The 17966-nt window shown below is 37.6% G+C and overlaps 1 long non-coding RNA gene across 3 annotated transcripts in view; it reads left to right on the forward strand.

The window, feature by feature from the left end:
• LOC309630500 overlaps positions 1 to 17966 on the forward strand; it is a 141858-nt gene that overhangs the window by 22016 nt on the left and 101876 nt on the right. For 2 of the 3 annotated variants that reach the window (XR_014245708.1, XR_014245709.1), the window contains exon 1: positions 10306 to 10657. This is a non-coding gene — a long non-coding RNA (uncharacterized lncRNA). Of the gene's footprint in view, positions 1 to 10305; positions 10658 to 17966 lie in introns of those variants that run through there. The other variant, XR_014245707.1, reaches the window with a different exon arrangement.

The raw sequence follows: 17966 nt of genomic DNA on the forward strand, positions 1-17966 counted from the left end.
TCAGTTTCTCATACTCGTTCAGCCCATTGAGATCTGCCTCAAGCTGAGGATGAAAAGGGGGCCTCTGGAGTCGTTTGAATGAGCAGGGTCTGATAGAGTTATCAGGCTTTTGCAGATAGGATGCCCTGCCACTGTTGGATGTGTTGTCATAATCAGTGTGTAGGCAAAACACCTGGACTTCTGCAAGGGCCACCACTCCCCTTCCCACCTTGGTTCTGTACTGGTGCCTAGTCCTTTCCCTGACTGGGAGGGACAGATGAGACTGAAAAGAATAAAAAGGTGCCAGTCTGAACTGGTCCTCAGATGCTTGACTGAACGTTTCCCATTAGGTCATTGTTTACCCTCATTTGAATATATATTTTCATACTTAGGGAGGCTTGGAAACATGCCCAACTCATCTACAGCAACTGACTGTAGCATTTGAAGCCCAAGCATGCTGACGCTTGTTGAGTGTAATTGGCCATGCTACACAGTGATGGCTTTGGGAGGGTGGAGATGCTAATGTTGCAACTTTGGGATATCAAGTCAGCTAATTTAAGGAGGACCCAGACTCCTTATTATCAAGAGACTAATGATATTGACCACCACCATTGTTTATCTCATTGTTAGCACTGAACTTTTACCTAAATATGGTGCTAATTAGACCAAAGTTGTTGGGTCAATATGTGGAGGTGGAAAGATTGGCGTTGCGTTTTTTAATTTTAATTTTCATACTCTTTGTGTGTTTGGTTCTGGTTAAAGATTTCATGGAGGTACATGTATGGGAAATTACCTGTCGTCTCTCTACCTATCTATCTATCTATCTATCTATCAGTTTATTTGGTTTGCCTAAGCCAGTTATAGGTATGACACTACTGTGCATATGGTTGGTGATATTTGTACTCAGTATTTTTATCCTGAATCTGGGTAGGTCATGGAGCTAACATTTTTCAGGTGAAACTGTGTATATACATAGACACTTCTGAAACTTTGTATTGATTTCCAAGGCAAAGGCCTTTACCAGCTTTTACAAAGGAATGTCTGAGGCAGAGCGCAGAGTTGCTTTTGGCTCCTAGTCACATATTGGAGAACTTTCAATCCTTTCACTCTGTTTCCCAGCAGAATCCAATACACTCAAGATCCACACTTCTCTCATTCAATCTGACTCTTTACACTGATGGTTGAATACATTACCCATTTTCAGTAGCATTTTTGTTTGAAAGAGGCGGTATGGAGAGGGCTGAGTTGATCTTGACACACTAGAATGAGTACTAAAAATGACAGAATTCCAGTGATTGGTGGCAAGGATACTTTCAGAGAAAGGGCCCTTCATAATGAGCATCACTTCTCTAATCAGCTTTGGGAAAGAGGCCCCTACTCTGGACCCTGACTGTAACAACCTGAGCCATGGGAATGAGTGGATGTGTGAGTGTATGGTTTGTGCACTGGGGGAGACGAAGCACATGCAGAAGAAGTAGTTACTGAAAATTAAAACAGCTCTCTAAAACATTGTGAGGGATGACATAAGGGAAGCAGCCCTCTGAATAAATGAATGACGTGCCAATGGCAGACGTGGAGATCGGCTGTAGCATTCTCACACGGCTAATAACAGCAATAATAAAAATAAAGATAAGGATTTACTGAGCTTTTATTAAGTGCAGGAGCTGTCTTAAGTGCTTCACTGAGTTAGAAGTCCTTGAAACCACTCAGTGAAATAGACACAATTCTTATTTCCATTTAGATGGTGAACTGGAGCATAGGGAACCCACGTAAAGTGTTTGACTAGTAAGTTCAAGTTGTGTGAAATCCAGCTGATTCTCATGCCCAAACCTGCGTGTTAGATATTATGCTACTTCCAACAAGGCCAGTTCAGAGTATTCTTTAGTTTTCATTATGTTCTTAGAAAATTTTATAGGTTTTTTTTTAAGTCAAGGAAGGAAAAATGGCTAATGTCAGTATCGGGTAAGATAATGAGGAAAAGGTTATTTTTAATACCCCAAAAAAGAACTTTTAAAGAAAGCACTGAATAAAATAAGTATAAGGCTCTACTTAGAAAGTCCTTGTTGATCTCTACATTTCCAGACCGAAAACCATTAACGTGTGTTTTAATCAGGAATATTATATATTTACTTCTTCGAACTTTATGTGTAAACATATTCTTAAGACTCTTTAACATTCTGAGACTGTGAGGCTCTTCTGGGAACTGGATCCTTTTCCCTTACTGAATTTCCGTCTTGTCCAGGGCTGGCCTTTTGAGGGAGTGGGAGGATGACTGACTCCCCAGCAGGAGGAAGTGGGCTGCAGTGGACAGGTTGGCACTGGATGCCTGGGTTCAACTCCCAGCTCTGCCTTTCCCTTCTGTGTGTGATTTGGGCAAATCACATCGCTTAAGTTCTCTAAAGCAGTGACTCTCAAAGTTCAGCGCACTTGTTAAAACTCAAGAGTGCTGGGCCTCTCCCCAGAGTATATCCACAGTGGGACCACAGATTGGCCCAGGTGATCCTAACACAGTCCAGGACCATACTTTGAGAAACACCACAGTAATTCTCAGTGTTCTCATCTTTAAAGTGGGGACAATAGTATCTCCCTCGCTGGACTGTTGTAGGGTTTGAAGACAGAAGCTTAAGCTGACTTTCTTACCTGTGCATTTACACCCCACACTATGAGCACCAGTTTGTTTGTTAAATCCACCATTCAGATTTTCTATTTGGATTGTTAAGAGGACATTGATAATTTAAGGTCTCGTAAAACATTTCAGGTACCAGATTTGTGGAGTTAACCTGCAAAAATGATAAGCCTCTGAGGAGGAGGGACAACAGAACCAGAGATGGGTGCTTATTCAGTGTAGGGTGAAAGCTGGAACAAACCTTCCTCCCCTGCTGCGTACCATTGGGGAAGGTCTCTCCTGATGTTCAGTATGTTCTAATGACTTATTAATTCGTTCACTTAGCGCTCACTGACTGTGCATTTCTTTGTCCCTGTGTTGTGCTGGATTCCTAAAATACAAGGATAAGAAAGATAGGATTCCTGGCCTCAAGAAACTTTAAAAACCCTTTGATTCTTTGTTTCCAGGCTAAATCTTGGGTCATCCACCATGATTTTAGCGTATTTATTATTTTATAAGATTCACTAAATCAATCAACTGTCCACATATATTGAACAGCACATTGTTCTCTGCCCTTCATTAGGTTTTGTGGCTGGTACAAGGAAAGTACAGTAAGGATCTCTGAGCTCAAAGAGCTGAGAGCTTATTAACCAATGTAAACTTAAATATACACTGCCAGTGCTGAATTGCATATATTAACTAAAAGTTAATGAATGGTCAGAGAGGGAAGCCTAAGGAAGATTTCCTTGTGACTGAAAGTGCTTCTGTCATGTGATGGGCCCCCTCCTCCCTACAATTCAGAGATGATTTAAGATTGAGTCATTAGAACTATGACTTTTAACCTCAATCCAAACTTGCAGTCTAACTGAAATCTAAAAATTGCTGAAGTGTATGGCAAAGAGCAATCTGTTTGGTTTTTCCCCTATGAGTACTATTTTACACTTCTACGTTTATCTTTTGGGTTCTGGAAATTCCAATTCATTACGGCATTTACTGACCATACACATGAGGCTCTCTAAGTTTGTTTCTTGGCTCTGAATTTAAAAAGTGACTCTACCCAAAGTTGGAGAAAATCTTTCCTTGTAACTAGCACTGCACATCAGAGAAAATGAGTGTACAAAGCTTTTTGTAGAGTTTAATTTTGGTCATAAAATCCTCTCAGTGAATCTCTGGATATTTAATAAAATGTAGCATCCTTCATAGGTAGTTGTGATATTATTGACATAAACATATCATTAATGTGTTCATTCAGTAGATGGGTACTTAACATCTATTATGTTTCAACAGTCATAGAGATGGTTTTGTACTGATTTTTGCACATATTCTAGCTTGATCCCACTGGAATTGAAAGACTCATGTTTTAAATTTTCAATTGGAACTGAAGAGACGAGCAAAAGACACAAAACAGGAGATCTATCATAAATAAAACTAAATCTTCTAGGGACATCCCTGGCAGTCCAGTGGTAAAGGCTCTGCACTTCTACTGCAGGGAACACAGGTTTGATCCCTGGTCGGGGAACTAAGATCCCACATGCAGCGTGGAGCAGCCTAAAACAAAAAACAGAAAACTAAATCTTCTATAATAAACTAAATATAATTATAATTATATTTAATTATAGAAATATATAATGTATGAATTATATTTATGTGCAAATTATATATAACTAATATATTTTATATTTTAAGAGTAAGAATCATTAAATTTCTATAATTTAATATAGTATATTTATATAACATGTGATTATGATTTATATATTTATATATTATATATAATATATACGTTTAATCATATGAAATTTATATATCATATATTCTATATTACATAATTATATTATATTTATATTGTATATAATTTATATATGATCCAAATATAATTTTAATATAATATATGATATAATAATTATATAAATTACAATTAAACAATATAAAATATAATGTATTGTATAAGTTATAGTTTATATAATAAATATAAATATGATCATAAATCTTCTGTCAGGCATTTTTGTTAATTGTTGATGTTGGTTTGAAAATTTATGTAAATTATATATAATTTATGTCATATATATTTTATATTTTAAAATTGACTCATTAAATGTATATAATTTAATACGATATATTTATATAATATATAATTTATACATTTACATGTGATATGTAATTATAATCATAATATTTATACTGTGGACAAAGAATGTTTCAAAGGATGTTGTGGCCATAAAACCATCAGCCACTTCAGCCACCCCCAGTGGTGCACCCTGAGGGGAATTCAGGAAGGAGAAAAACAAGATATTGGCCTTAGATAGTTAAGATGCATCTCAAAGGAATGATTTCAATAAGCCCAGACTCTTGCATCTTCCCATATATAGAAAAGCAGTAAAATCGTTAAGATGTCAGTTTTTGTGATTAGCAGTAATCTTTTGATGTTAGACTACATTTGTTTGTTTTTTTTCCAGCAAAAACTCCTCTATATCCCAGCTCCTCCCTTACCTCTTTGGAACAGTCCCTCAGAGGTATCTGAGAGACTTCCTTCCTGGACTATAATCCCCAGTAATGCCCTGAATAAAACATAATTCTCAATTTTTAGGTTGTGCATTTGTTTTCAGTCAACAATATATAATTATTTACATATTATATACTATTTTATATTTATATTGCTGGTGCCAGAATCTTGGCTCTCTGTGCATCGATGTCAAATAGAAATACGGAGACAGAGTTATGGAGGAGAAAGAAAGAGTGGCTTTATTTCTTTGCCAGGCAGAGAGGGAACACAGCAGGCTAGCACCTCAAGAACTGTACCCCCTCACTGGGGAATAGGGAGAGGTTATATAGGCAGGGGTAGTGGTCAGAGGTATGTGATAAGGATCAGGGCAGTAACAGTCTTGCATTCTTCTTTCTTCTGCAAAGTTTCAAGAGGGTGGGGTTGCTGACAGGATTAGGTTGTGTGCAGGGTCTCAGGTGGTCCGGTTTCCTAATCTTGATGAGCTTCTCTGGTCCCTTTAATCTTGCCTCAGGTGGTTTCCTGGCTGCTCCTCCCTTGATTAGCAATTGTTCACATCTGCCCTTTGGAACTCAGGGAAGGTCATGGAGGCTGGAGTCTTGCCTGAAAGAAATGGGGGACAATAAAAACTTCCATGTCCAGGAGCCCCACAGGGCCCTGCTCGGCATAATTATTTTATGATTTATATTGTTATATATTTAGATATAATTTATCTATGATAAATATAAATATAATCATAAATCTTACATCAGGCATTTTTTTGGGGGGGGTTAGAATATTCAAGCCTGAAAGGGGAAAATAGTCGGGGGAAGAGTTGAGTGAAGCTAGATTATATTCCAGACCTGAAACTCTATGACCCTTTACGGATGGTTAAAAGATTACTAGCTAAGGAAGGAATATCATTTTTGTCAAAGGTCTTAAAAGTCCTTCTGAGTTTGTTTAATCATCGCTGCTTCATTTGCACTAGCTTTTTCTTTGTTTTGTTTGTTAGTCCCTTTAGGAAACTATATTTACATGCTAGATGAAATAATCAGATTATGCTAGAAGTGAGTGCTAAGGTACAGTTCTTACTCTGATACCAGTTCAGCTTCTGATGTCAGATGGGAACCAGGAAGGACAGGAATAAGGAGGAGGTCCAAAATTGGGTGGTCTCCTATTTAGGGGTTCTTTGAGCATAATGGGTCAGTATGATAAATGAAGGTCCTGGGGAAACAGGAGAGTTAAGAAAGGATTACCAATTGTAAAAAGAATCCAGACTAACCCTTTGATAGTTCTGCCTGGGGCAGTTCCTGTTCTCAGTAACTTATCCAGTTGAGTATCAGGTAACACCCTTAAACTTGAGGTTACACATTGTTTTCAAAATATAATTAAGAGCTTTTTAAAGTATTTCTGAAGATTTCACTCTAAACTTTTTGGATAAATTCCACTCAATTAATATTTGACTTATTTACTTAGAACAAAGGGAGAAAAATAAAGCCAATTTTTCTTTTTTTAATAAATTTATTTATTTATTTATTTATTTTGGCTGCATTCGGTCTTCATTGCTGCGCGCGCGGGCTTTCTCTAGTTGCAGCGAGCGGGGGCTACTCTTCATTGCAGCGCGCCGGCTTCTCATTGCGGTGGCTTCTCTTGTTGCGGAGCATGGGCTTTAGGCGCGGTCTTCAGTAGTTGCAGCACGTGGGCTCAGTAGTTGTGGCCCACAGGCTCTAGAGAGCAGGCTCAGTAGCTGTGGTGCACGGGCTTAGTTGCTCCGTGGCACGTGGGATCTTCCCGGACCAGGGATTGAATCCCCTGCATTGGCAGGCGGATTCTTAACCACTGCACCACCAGGGAAGTCCCACCTACGATTCTTTTTGATATGTGCTTCTTTCCTCAAAGTTAATTTTGGATGCTTTAATCCAATCAGATTTTCATCAGGGAGCCACACCCTAAACCTATTCTCCCTCTGCCTTATGTCCAACCAAAAGGATTTTTGTTTGCTGTCTTAATTGATTCAGAAGTTTGAAAATGAGGTAACATTGCTTTATAACATGTTTCATGTGTACAACATTATATTTTGACTTCTGTACACATTACAGTGTGCTCACCACCAAAAGTCTAGTTTCCATCTGTCCTCACACAATTGATCCCCTTTACCCACCCCCAGTAACCACTACTCTGTTCTCTGTAGCTACCTGTTTGTTACTGTTTGGTTTATTTATTTTGTGTTATTTTGTTTGTTTGTCTTGCCCTGGATTTGCAAATGTAAAAGTTTTATCTGCAATAAGTCAGGTTATACTCCATCACTTCAGTAATATGACTTCTATTTGTAGTCTTCATATACATTCTCTCCTTGGGGTTGTGTGTGTGTGTGTGTGTGTGTGCGTGTGTGTGTATGTTAGGAATACGTAAGATGCTCTAAAGTGTGGGACCTAGGGGGAGGCCTGGACTCTTTGGGGAGGAGAGTGTGAAATAGTAAGGTCCTTCGTAACATTAGTGCCCATTTTGAAGGCATTGGGTGGTGGGCCTTTTAGGTGTGACTTTGTGGGGTTTTAGAATGTTAGGGGTAATTAATTGGCCAGAACCATCACTAATGTCTTTAAATTTCAAAAGAAGTATGGCAAGTGCTATAGACTGCATGCCTCCTAAATTCATTTGTTGAAACCTAATCCCCAGTGTCAGGCTGTTTGGAGGTGGAGCCTTTGGGAGGTGATTAGAGCATGAGGGCAGAGCCCTTGTGAATGGGATTAGTGCCCTTATAAAGAAGCCCTAGAGAACTCCCTCACCTGTTCTGCCTTGTGAGCACAAGGGCTGTCTGTGAACCAGGAAGCAGGTTCTCACCAGACACTGATGTGCTGGTGCCTTGAATCTTAGGCTTCCCAGCCTCCAGAACTATGAGAAATAAATGTCTGTTGTTTATAATCCACCCAGTCTGTGGTATTTTGTTATAGCAGCCCGAATGGACTGAGATAGCAGGTCTAAGGAATCCTCTTTCCTTACCTAGTAGCCATTCCTCCTCTAATCCGTCCCCCCCACACCTAACCCTGCACACTGCTCCTTGCCTTGTCGTGGCTTCTTTTATCCTTCAAGGTTGTGACCAATGTCTATTCAAGTTTAAATCTAAGTTCTGAGTAAAAACGCTGAAACCCAGAAGACCTAACAAAAGGTTTGTTCTAGGCTTCAAGTCCTAGGAATTATTTTGAGTTCATTCTTTTGATGGAACCATAACCCACTTAGCTGGATTTTAAGCATCACCTATTTTTCCAACTAAGTTTCTAATATTAATGATATTTCCAGAACACCCCAGCTCACATACAGCAAAGGATTAAAAAAAAAAAAAAAAGAAGAGGAACACTTCCACATTGCAAGATGGTGACATGGACCCCTGCTTAATCAAATTCCCAGCTAGGGACTTCCCTGGTGGCGCAGTGGTTAAGAATCCACCTGCCAATGCAGGGGACACAGGTTTAAGCCCTGGTCTGGGAAGATCCCACATGCCGTGGAGCAACTAAGCCCGTGTGCCACAACTACTGAAGCCCGCGCACCTAGAGCCCGTGCTGCACAACAAGAGAAGCCACTGCAATGAGAAGCACACACACTGCAATGAAGAGTAGCCCCTGCTCGCCGCAACTAGAGAAAGCCTGTGTGCAGCAATGAAGACCCGACACAGCCAAAAATAAATAAATAAATAAATTTATTAAAAAAAAAATTCCCAGCTAATCATAAATACCAAGGTCATCTGAACAAATTATTTGCCTTTGCATACCGAAACTCTGGTTTAAATTCCCAAGCCTCCATAACTTTAAAATCAATAAACATTTATTATTGTTCCTATTTGTACCTCTGAATAAATCACTGTGTAATTTTACCTCTTAATTCTCAAAGGTATAATATAAAAATATTGATTTTAATAGGTTTTTGTGCTACTAAAACGATATGTAATTTATACATACACGACCCTTTAGCACGATGCCTAAGGCATTGATATCACGGCTGCAAGTATTGCTTGAAAACTTTTCTTTTTAAAAATCTTTTATTGAAGTACAACAGTCATACAGAAATGTGCACACAGATTATAAGTTTACAACTTGATGGATTTGTGCCAAGTGAACACATCTGTATATTCAGTCTCTGGATTAAGAAATAATAGAATATACCAGCCCCCTGGAAGCTTCCCTCTTCTCTCCCAGTCAGTATCCCCTGAAAAAAATAACCACAATTTGTTTTCTAACACCATCAATTAATTTGGCCTGGGATTGAACTTTACATAAGTTGAATCCTGCAATCGGAAAATTTCTGTGCCTGCTTTTAAATAAAAATGAACAAGAAAACCGTCAACATCATCTTTAAGCAACTCATTCACATTTTTGCATTTAGTAATAATTTTTTCATTGCTGTGTAATATGCCTTTGTATGAATGTCACAATGACTTTATTCATTTTCTGTTGATGAACATTTGTTTCCAGGTTTTAGCTTTTATGAATAGTGGTTATGAACATTCTTAGGCATGACTTTTGATGATGCATGCATGACACATGCATGCTTTCATAACTGTGAATTGCTGCTAGGTCAGAGTGTGCCTGTGTCCAGCTTTAGCTGATACAGCCAAACTCTTTTCTAAAGTCAGTATCAGTTTATACTTCTAGTAGCATCTTGTTTACTACCTTAAGCACTTCGTCAGCACTTGATTTTTGCCATCTTTGTAGGTTTAGCCATTCTGGTGTACATGGTCAAGTCTTCTTCTCATTTTTTCTATTAGGATGTTTGTCTTTTTTTTTGGCTGTGCTGTGTGGCATGCAGGATCTTAGTTCCCTGACCAGGGATTGAACCTGTGCCCCCAGCAGTGGAAGCGTAGAGTCTTAACCACTGGACCGCCAGGGAAGTCCCAGGATGTTTGTCTTTTTAAAAAAATTGATTTGTATGTTTTTTTAAAACTGTCTAGGTTTGAGTCTTTTATATATCTTACAAATATTTTCTCCAACTCTATGTCTTACCTTTTCTCTCTTTTAATGATTTTTTTGATGAACAGAAATTCTTAATATTAATATACTGTAATATATCCACTTTTCCTTTACTAGTGATTTTTTTGTTGTATCCTGTTTAAGACATCTTTGCCTGACCCAAGGTGACGACGATATTCTCTAATATTTTCTTTTAGGTGTGAGATAGCTTTACTTCTTAAAAATAATTTTCTTACTAAGTACAGTAAAAGAATACAGTTAACTGTCATTGCTATCTTTCATTTCTGTCCTTCTTAAACAGTTGAAATTAACTTACGTATTTGCATTGTTATGCAATGCAATGTTTCTTGAAATGCTGCCTACACGAGAACAGGGAAGCTGATCTCAAGTAGCTTCACATCTAAGAGGGAGACAATATGTGTAAGTAAATGACTATGTAAAGATAGAAAGGGATAAAAGGAATGAAAGATACAGATAAGAAAGCATGGGATATATATATATATATCCCATGGGATAGTAATATATACATATTCTTTTTTTTTAGGTGGGTGGCAAGGAAGACTGTATGGAAGAGACGGCATTTAAACCAAACATGGCAGTATGGATGGAATTTGGACATGATGAGATAGAGCAAAGGTATTTCAGAAAGCAAGCACAGAATGAACAAATGACTAGAATTAAAAAGATGTGGTTTATTTGTATATATGTGAAAAGGTAGGGGTAATTTAACCAGATAGTTTATATAAACTATGACTAAAAAAATTACTGACCTTGACTATTAAAAAGCAAATATAACAGAAACCATACATGTAAATGCATGTCATGTCTTACAAAGTAGTTGTATTAATTAGCACATTAAAGTTATATTAACAGAAACCAAATCTAGCCAGTTTAAGCTCAAAGAGAAATAGGGTTAAGTGGGCATTTCATGGAATCTAAGGGTAGGGGAGCAGCTAGGCTTTGGGAACCAGTAGGAGCTAAAGGCTAGAGCACCATAGTAACCCAGGTAATTTTTTCTCTCCTGATTTATCAGTTCGGCCTCTCAGATTTTGTCCTCTTGCTGAAGAATGGTGTCTTGGTTGGCTCGGACTGCTACAACAAATATACCATAGACTGGGTGGCTTATAAACAACAGAAGTTTATTTCTCACAGTTCTGGAGGCTGGAATTCCAGATATGGCTGCTGGCATGGTTGAGTTCTGATGAGGACCCTCTTTCGGTTTTAGACTGCTGACTTCCCATTGTGTCCTCACTTGGCAGAAAGAGAAATGAGAAAGCTCTCTGGGGTGTTTTTTTTTATAAGGACACTAATCTCATTCATGAGGGCTAAACCCTTATGATCTAATTACCTCCCAAAGGCTCCACCTCCTAACATCATCACATAGTGTATTGGGTTAGGATTTCAACATGTGAATTTGTGGGGGGGGAACAAACATTCTGTCCATAATAAATGACTTCCCTGCTTCGCAGGACAGATATTAGAAAATAGATTCTAAGAGGTCTGAAGTAGATCTCCTCCATTCAAGAAATCAGACAGAAGTACCTGGAATCTCAATTTCCCTAAAGAAGGGCTGATTGGCTCAGTTTAGGTCAAATGGCCGTTCCTGGTCCAATCAGTTATGACCAGGCAGGGCATAGGAGGCATGTGGTAGGAAGCATCGCATTGGCTACTGTGATTCCCTGGAGTCTTCCCATTATAACTAAAGGGATTTGAGGCTGGGGAGGGAGTTCACAGAAAAGTGGAAAGTGGATTGTTTAATTAGTTTGGGAGGTGTCACCCCAGAAGGCTGTGGTGATAGCTAGCAAGAGGGTAGAATATTGAGGATGATTTATTGAGCATGTATAGCAGGCCAAGTCCTTGTTTTGTTTTTTAACTTTTCTATTTTGCAGTGATTATAGATTTACAGAATAGTTGTACAGATAGTACACAGAATTCCTGAATAATGTTCATCCAGCTTCTCCTAATAGTAACATCTTACATAACCATGGCACATTTACTAAAACTAAGAATGAACATTGTACACTATTATCTAAACTGTAGACTTTACTCAGATTTCACCAGTGTTCCACTAATGTCCTTTTTGTGTTCTAGGATCCAATCCAGATACTAGACATTGCACTTGGTCATCACGTTGTCATAGTCCTTTCCAACCGATGACAGATTCTTAGTCTTCACTTATTCTTTGTTATCTTGACACTTTTAAAGTGTACTGGTCAGGTATTTTTAGAATATCCTTCAATTTGGGTTTAATCTGATGTTTTCTCATGATTAGATTGGGGTTATGGGTGGGAAGAATACTACAGAACTGATATGTCCTTTTTTTTCACGTCATGTCATGTTATCAAGGGTGCATGATATCAGCATAACTTACAACTGGGTGTAAACCTTAATCACTTGGTTAAGGCGGTGTCTGCTAGGTTTCTTCACTGAAAAGTTACTATACATTTGTAAACAAATGTTAAAATCACCCTTGTAATTCATAAATATTTGGGGGGCAATACTTTGAGGGTAAGGAAATATCCGCTTACTCCATAAAGTTTCCCCCATCAGTTTGAGCATTCATCTACAGATCTTGCCTGCAGCAGGTGTTGCTGTGTCTAATGGTGATGTTATATTCCCCTCATTCCTTCTCTATTTATCCGTTGGAATTCTTTTGTAAAGAACATTTCTTCTCCCGAATTTATTTATGGATTCAATCATTTGTGTAAATCATTTTGGGCTCATGGATATTTACTTTATTTTGGGGGGTCATAATCTAATACTAACTTTTTTGTTGTGCTGTTCCAGCTCTGGCCATTTAGAGCTCTTTCAGGTTGGCTTTCATGTCCTTTTGCCATGTAGTCATCCTTTAGTATTTTTTTAAAAAGCACTTTCAGATGGTCAGATTTATCTGTATTTTCCCTGCTCCCATTCTAGTATCTTCCATTTCTTCAGGGAATCTTAGTTCCTTTTATTGGAAAATGGTATTTAGAAACTCAGATCTGAACGTTAGGTGTGCTGATGGCTACTAGGAAATATCTGTATGTATGTTAAACTATGTATACACATATTTCTATAGTTATTCTCATATCTATCTGCAAATATATTAAAATAAACATGAATTCATACTGATATCTCTGACTCCAGTCCAGTAACACAAGATTAGTTTTTGCCTTTCCCTCTTACGTATATTTGTAATTTCATTCTCCAACAGTGAGGAAAGCCCCACCAGGTGCTTTTTCTGTGATGTATTAAATTGCTCAGCTATGCTATGAGGGTTATCTCAATCTGCAGACAAGTGATTGTCTGCAGGCACAAAGAAAGCAGATGGTGGAGCCAGTGGATTCAAAGTTATCTAAGTGTCATGCTTATGCATTGACCTATGGTTAAGGCTATATGCTTAATATGATAAAACTATCCTTTCACAAAGTACTTTTAAAGCTAGTCTTTTTTTAATATAGCAGCTTTTTTGAGATAAAATTCAAATCCTATAAAACTCACCAATTTAAACTGTACAATTCATTGCTTTTTAGTATATTCACAGAATTGTGCAACCATCAACACTATCTAATTTTAGAACATTTTCATCACTCTCCCTCCAAAAAAATCCATAGCCATTCACACTAACTGTCCATTATGCCTTAACCTCCAGGCCATGGCAAACACTAATCTACTTTTTGCCTCTATAGATTTACCATTTGGGGACATTTCAAATAAATGGAATCATACAATATGTGGTCTTTTGTGACTGGCTTTTTAACTTAGCATAACGTTTTCAAGGTTCATACACATCATAGCAAGTGTCAGTACTTAATTTCTTTTTTTAAAATGTATTTTCTATTTTTAGGTTCACAGAAAAGTTGAATAGAAACTACAGAGAATTCTCATATGCCTCCTACTCCAACATGCACAGCCTCTGTCACTATCAACATCCTACATCAGAGTGTTACATTTGTTACAATTTATGAACCTACATTGACATCATTATCATCCAAAGTCTATAGTTTACATTTGGGTTCACTCTTGGTGCTGTATACTTTACAGGTTTTGACAAATATATAATGACATGTATCCACCATTATAGTATTATACAGAATATTTTTACTGCCCTAAAAATCCTCTGTGCTCTGCCTATTCACCCCTCGTTCCCCCAGATCTTGGCAACCACTGATCTTTTTACTGTCTCCATAGTTTTATCTTTTCCAGAATGTCTTATAGTTGGAATTAGGTAACATGAAGCCTTCTCAGATTGGTTTCTTTCATTCAGTAGTGTGCATTTGAGTTTCCTCCATATGTTTTCATGGCCTGATAGCTTATTGCTTTTTTGTGCTGAATAATATTTCATGTCTGGATGTACCACTCACCTACTGAAGGACATTCTGGTTGCTTTCAAGCTTTATCAATTAAGAATGAAGCTGCCATAGAGCACCTAAATACATAAAGCAAATATTAGTGAACATAAGGGGAGAAATTGACAATAATGCAATAATAGTAGGGGACTTTAACCTCCCACTTACATCAATGAACACATAATCCAGACATAAAATCAATAAGGAAACAGTGGCCTTAATGACATATTAGACCAGTTGGACAATAGATGTCTACAGGAATTCTATCCAAAAAGAGCAGAATATACATTCTTTTCAAGTGTACATAGAAAGTTCTCCAGGATAGATCACATTATGGGCCACAAAACAAGTCTCAACAGATTTAAGAGGGTAGAAATTATAGTAAGCATTTTTTCTAACCACAAGGGTATGAAACCAGAAATCAATTACAGGAAGAAAAAGTGGGAAAAACACAAACACGTGGAGACTAAACAACACACTACTAAAAAACCAATGGATCAATGAAGAAACAAAAGAGGAAATCAGAAAGAACCTTGAGACAAATGAAAATAAAAACACAACTTTCCAAAATCTATGGAACACAGCAAAAGCAGTTCTATGAGGGAAGTTTATAGTGATACAGGCCTCCCTCAAAAATCAGAAAATATCTCAAATAAGCAACCTAACCCACCATTTAAAGGAATTAGAAAAAGAACAACCAAAGCCCAAAGTCAGCAGAAGAAAGGAAATAATAAAGATCAGAGAGGAAATAAAATAGAGAACAACAACAACAAAAAACCCAATAGAGGGACTTCCCGGGCAGTCCAGAGGTTAAGACTTCATGCTTCCATGTCAGGGGGCGCAGGTTTGATCCCTGGTCAGGGAACTAAGATCCCACGTGCCTCATGGTGTGGCCAAAGAAAAAAAAAAAAAAGAAAAGAAAAAAAAAAAACCAATAGAAAAGATCAATGAAACCAAGAGCTGGGTTTTTTATTATTATTATTATTGTTATTATTATTATTATTTTATAGTTGATTTACAATGTGTTAATTTCTGCTGTACAGCAAAGTGATTCAGTTATACATATATATACATTCTTTTTCATATTCTTCTCCATTATGGTTTATCACAGGATATTGGATATAGTTCCCTGTGGTATAGAGTAGGACCTTGTTCTGTATCCATTCTATACATTATAGGTTGCATCTGCTAATCCCAAACTCCCAATCCATCCCTCCCCCACCCCCCTTCCCCTTGGCAACCACAAGTCTATTCTCTGTGTCTGTGAGTCTGTTTCTGTTTCACAGATAAGTTCATTTGTGTCATATTTTAGATTCCACATATAAGTGATATCATATGGTATTTGTCTTTTTCTCTCTGACTTATTCACTTAGTATGATAATCTCTAGGTCCATTCACGTTGCTGAAAATGGCATTATTTCATTCTTTTCTATGGCTGAGTAGTATTCCATTGTATATATATACCACATCTTCTTTATCAGTTCATTTGTTGGTGGACATTTAGGTTGTTTCCATGTTTTGGCTGTTGTGAATAGTGCTACTATGAACATAGGGGCGCATGTATCTTTTTGAATTATAGTTTTGTCCAGATATATGCTCAGGAGTGGGATTGCTGGATCATATGGCAACTCTATTTTTAGTTTTTTGAGGAACTTCCATACTGTTTTCATAGTGGCTGCACCAACTTACATTTCCACTGACAATGTAGGAGGGTTCCCTTTTCTCCCCATCCTCTAAGAGCAGGTTTTTTGAAAAGATAAACAAAACTGATAAGCTGTTAGCTAGGCTCATTAAGAAAAAAGTGAAAGGACCCAATAAACAAAATAAAGAGGAGAAATTATAACCAATATTACAGGGATTCAAAAAACCATAAGAGAAAACTACAGACAGTTATATGCCAACAAATTGGACAACCTAGAAGAAACAGATAAATTTCTAGAAACATACAATCTTCTATGACTGAATCAAAAAGAAATAGACAACCTGAACAGACTGATCACTAGTAGTGAAATTGAATTAGTAATCAAAAACTCCAGCAAACAAAAGTCCAGGACCCAACTGCTTCACAGGGGAATTCTAACAAACATATAAAGAAGACCTAATACTTATCCTTCTCAAACTGTTCCAAAAAGCTAATGTGGAGGGAACACTCACAAATTCATTTCACAAGGCCACCATTACCCTGATACTAAAAGCAGACAAAGACCTACATAAAAAGAGAATTACAAGCCAATATAGCTGATGAACATAGATCAAAGCAGTGTAGTAGCTCACATGGAACATCCACCAAGATACCACATTCTGGGCCGTAAAACACATAGAAATCATGCAATGTCTGCCAGTACCATACTGCTTTGATTACTGTAGCTTTGTAGGAGAGTGTGAAGTCAGGGAGCATGATACCTCCAGCTTTGTTCTTCTTTCTCAAGATTGCTTTGGCTGTTGGGAGTCTTTTGTGTTTCTATATAAATTTTAGAATTGGTTGCAAGGAATACAACAATGACAAAGAGAGCCAGAATTCTGCCTTCATGGAGCATATACACTAATGGAAGAGACCACTATGTAAACAAGGAAATAAAAATAATTTTGGGGAGTGTTAAGTGCTCAGAAGAAAATCATAGAGCAGTGTAGGGGCATAGGGGATGGTGAGGCCTGGGAACTCAGTTTCAGGTAGGGTGGTCAGCAAAGTACTCTCTGAGAGAGATATTAAGCATTGAGATTGGAAGAGGGAAGGAATGCCCTCAGGAAGAGTTGGGGAAAGACAAGTCCATATAGAAATGCCCAAGTGGATCGACCTTGGCTTTCCTGAGGTGCCATTAGAAAGTTGAAGCTGCTAGAGAATAGAGAACAAGAGGAAGAGCTGTGGGAGATGGTGTCAGAGAGGTGATTAGTATCTGTAATTACTTGGGGGGTTTCACCTAAATTTTATACATTCTCACAGTAATCTATATGAATAACTGAAATTGCTGAACAACTGCATATTTTTGTTTGAGATTAGAGACTCATTTTGAAATCAACATATCCTTTCTATTCTTCTTAAACCTGTGTGCCAGTCTCAACTCACTCTTTGCCTTGTGTACCTCACTTATTCTCCTGGAGTCTCAGAGACAATTTACTTTACCTTTATGCAGAACATGATACTATTTGCTCTAAGTTCAAAATTCATTGTAACCCACACATGAAAAAATGTCTATTTCTAATCCCATAGTTGCTTACACAAAACTGACTGATAGAACTGGAAAGGTCCTCTATGTAGATTGATACAAGTTGTGACTCCTTTCTTACACGATCGTCTGCTGTTAAAATTAGTCTCATTACTTTAAATTTATACATAATAAAAGTGATACACTTTGCTCTCCCCAAAATAGCACCACATTGGGAATTGGAAGATAGGAGTTCCAGTTTACCTGCCACCACAGACTAACTCTGTGGTCTTGAGTATCTCTTAATCTTCTTAGGACTAATTTCTAATAATCGATTAAAAGAAAATGTCAGGAATGATTTTAAAAGGATTAAATTGTCATTATCATACCCAGCACCAATTATAATATTTGGCACATGGTAGATAATCAATATTTTAATGAAAGAATGTATTCAATAATATTGCTTCTCAAGGG

This window comes from Balaenoptera borealis (assembly GCF_965194805.1).
Source record: "Balaenoptera borealis genome assembly, chromosome: 6".
Taxonomy (NCBI): Eukaryota; Metazoa; Chordata; class Mammalia; order Artiodactyla; family Balaenopteridae; genus Balaenoptera; species Balaenoptera borealis.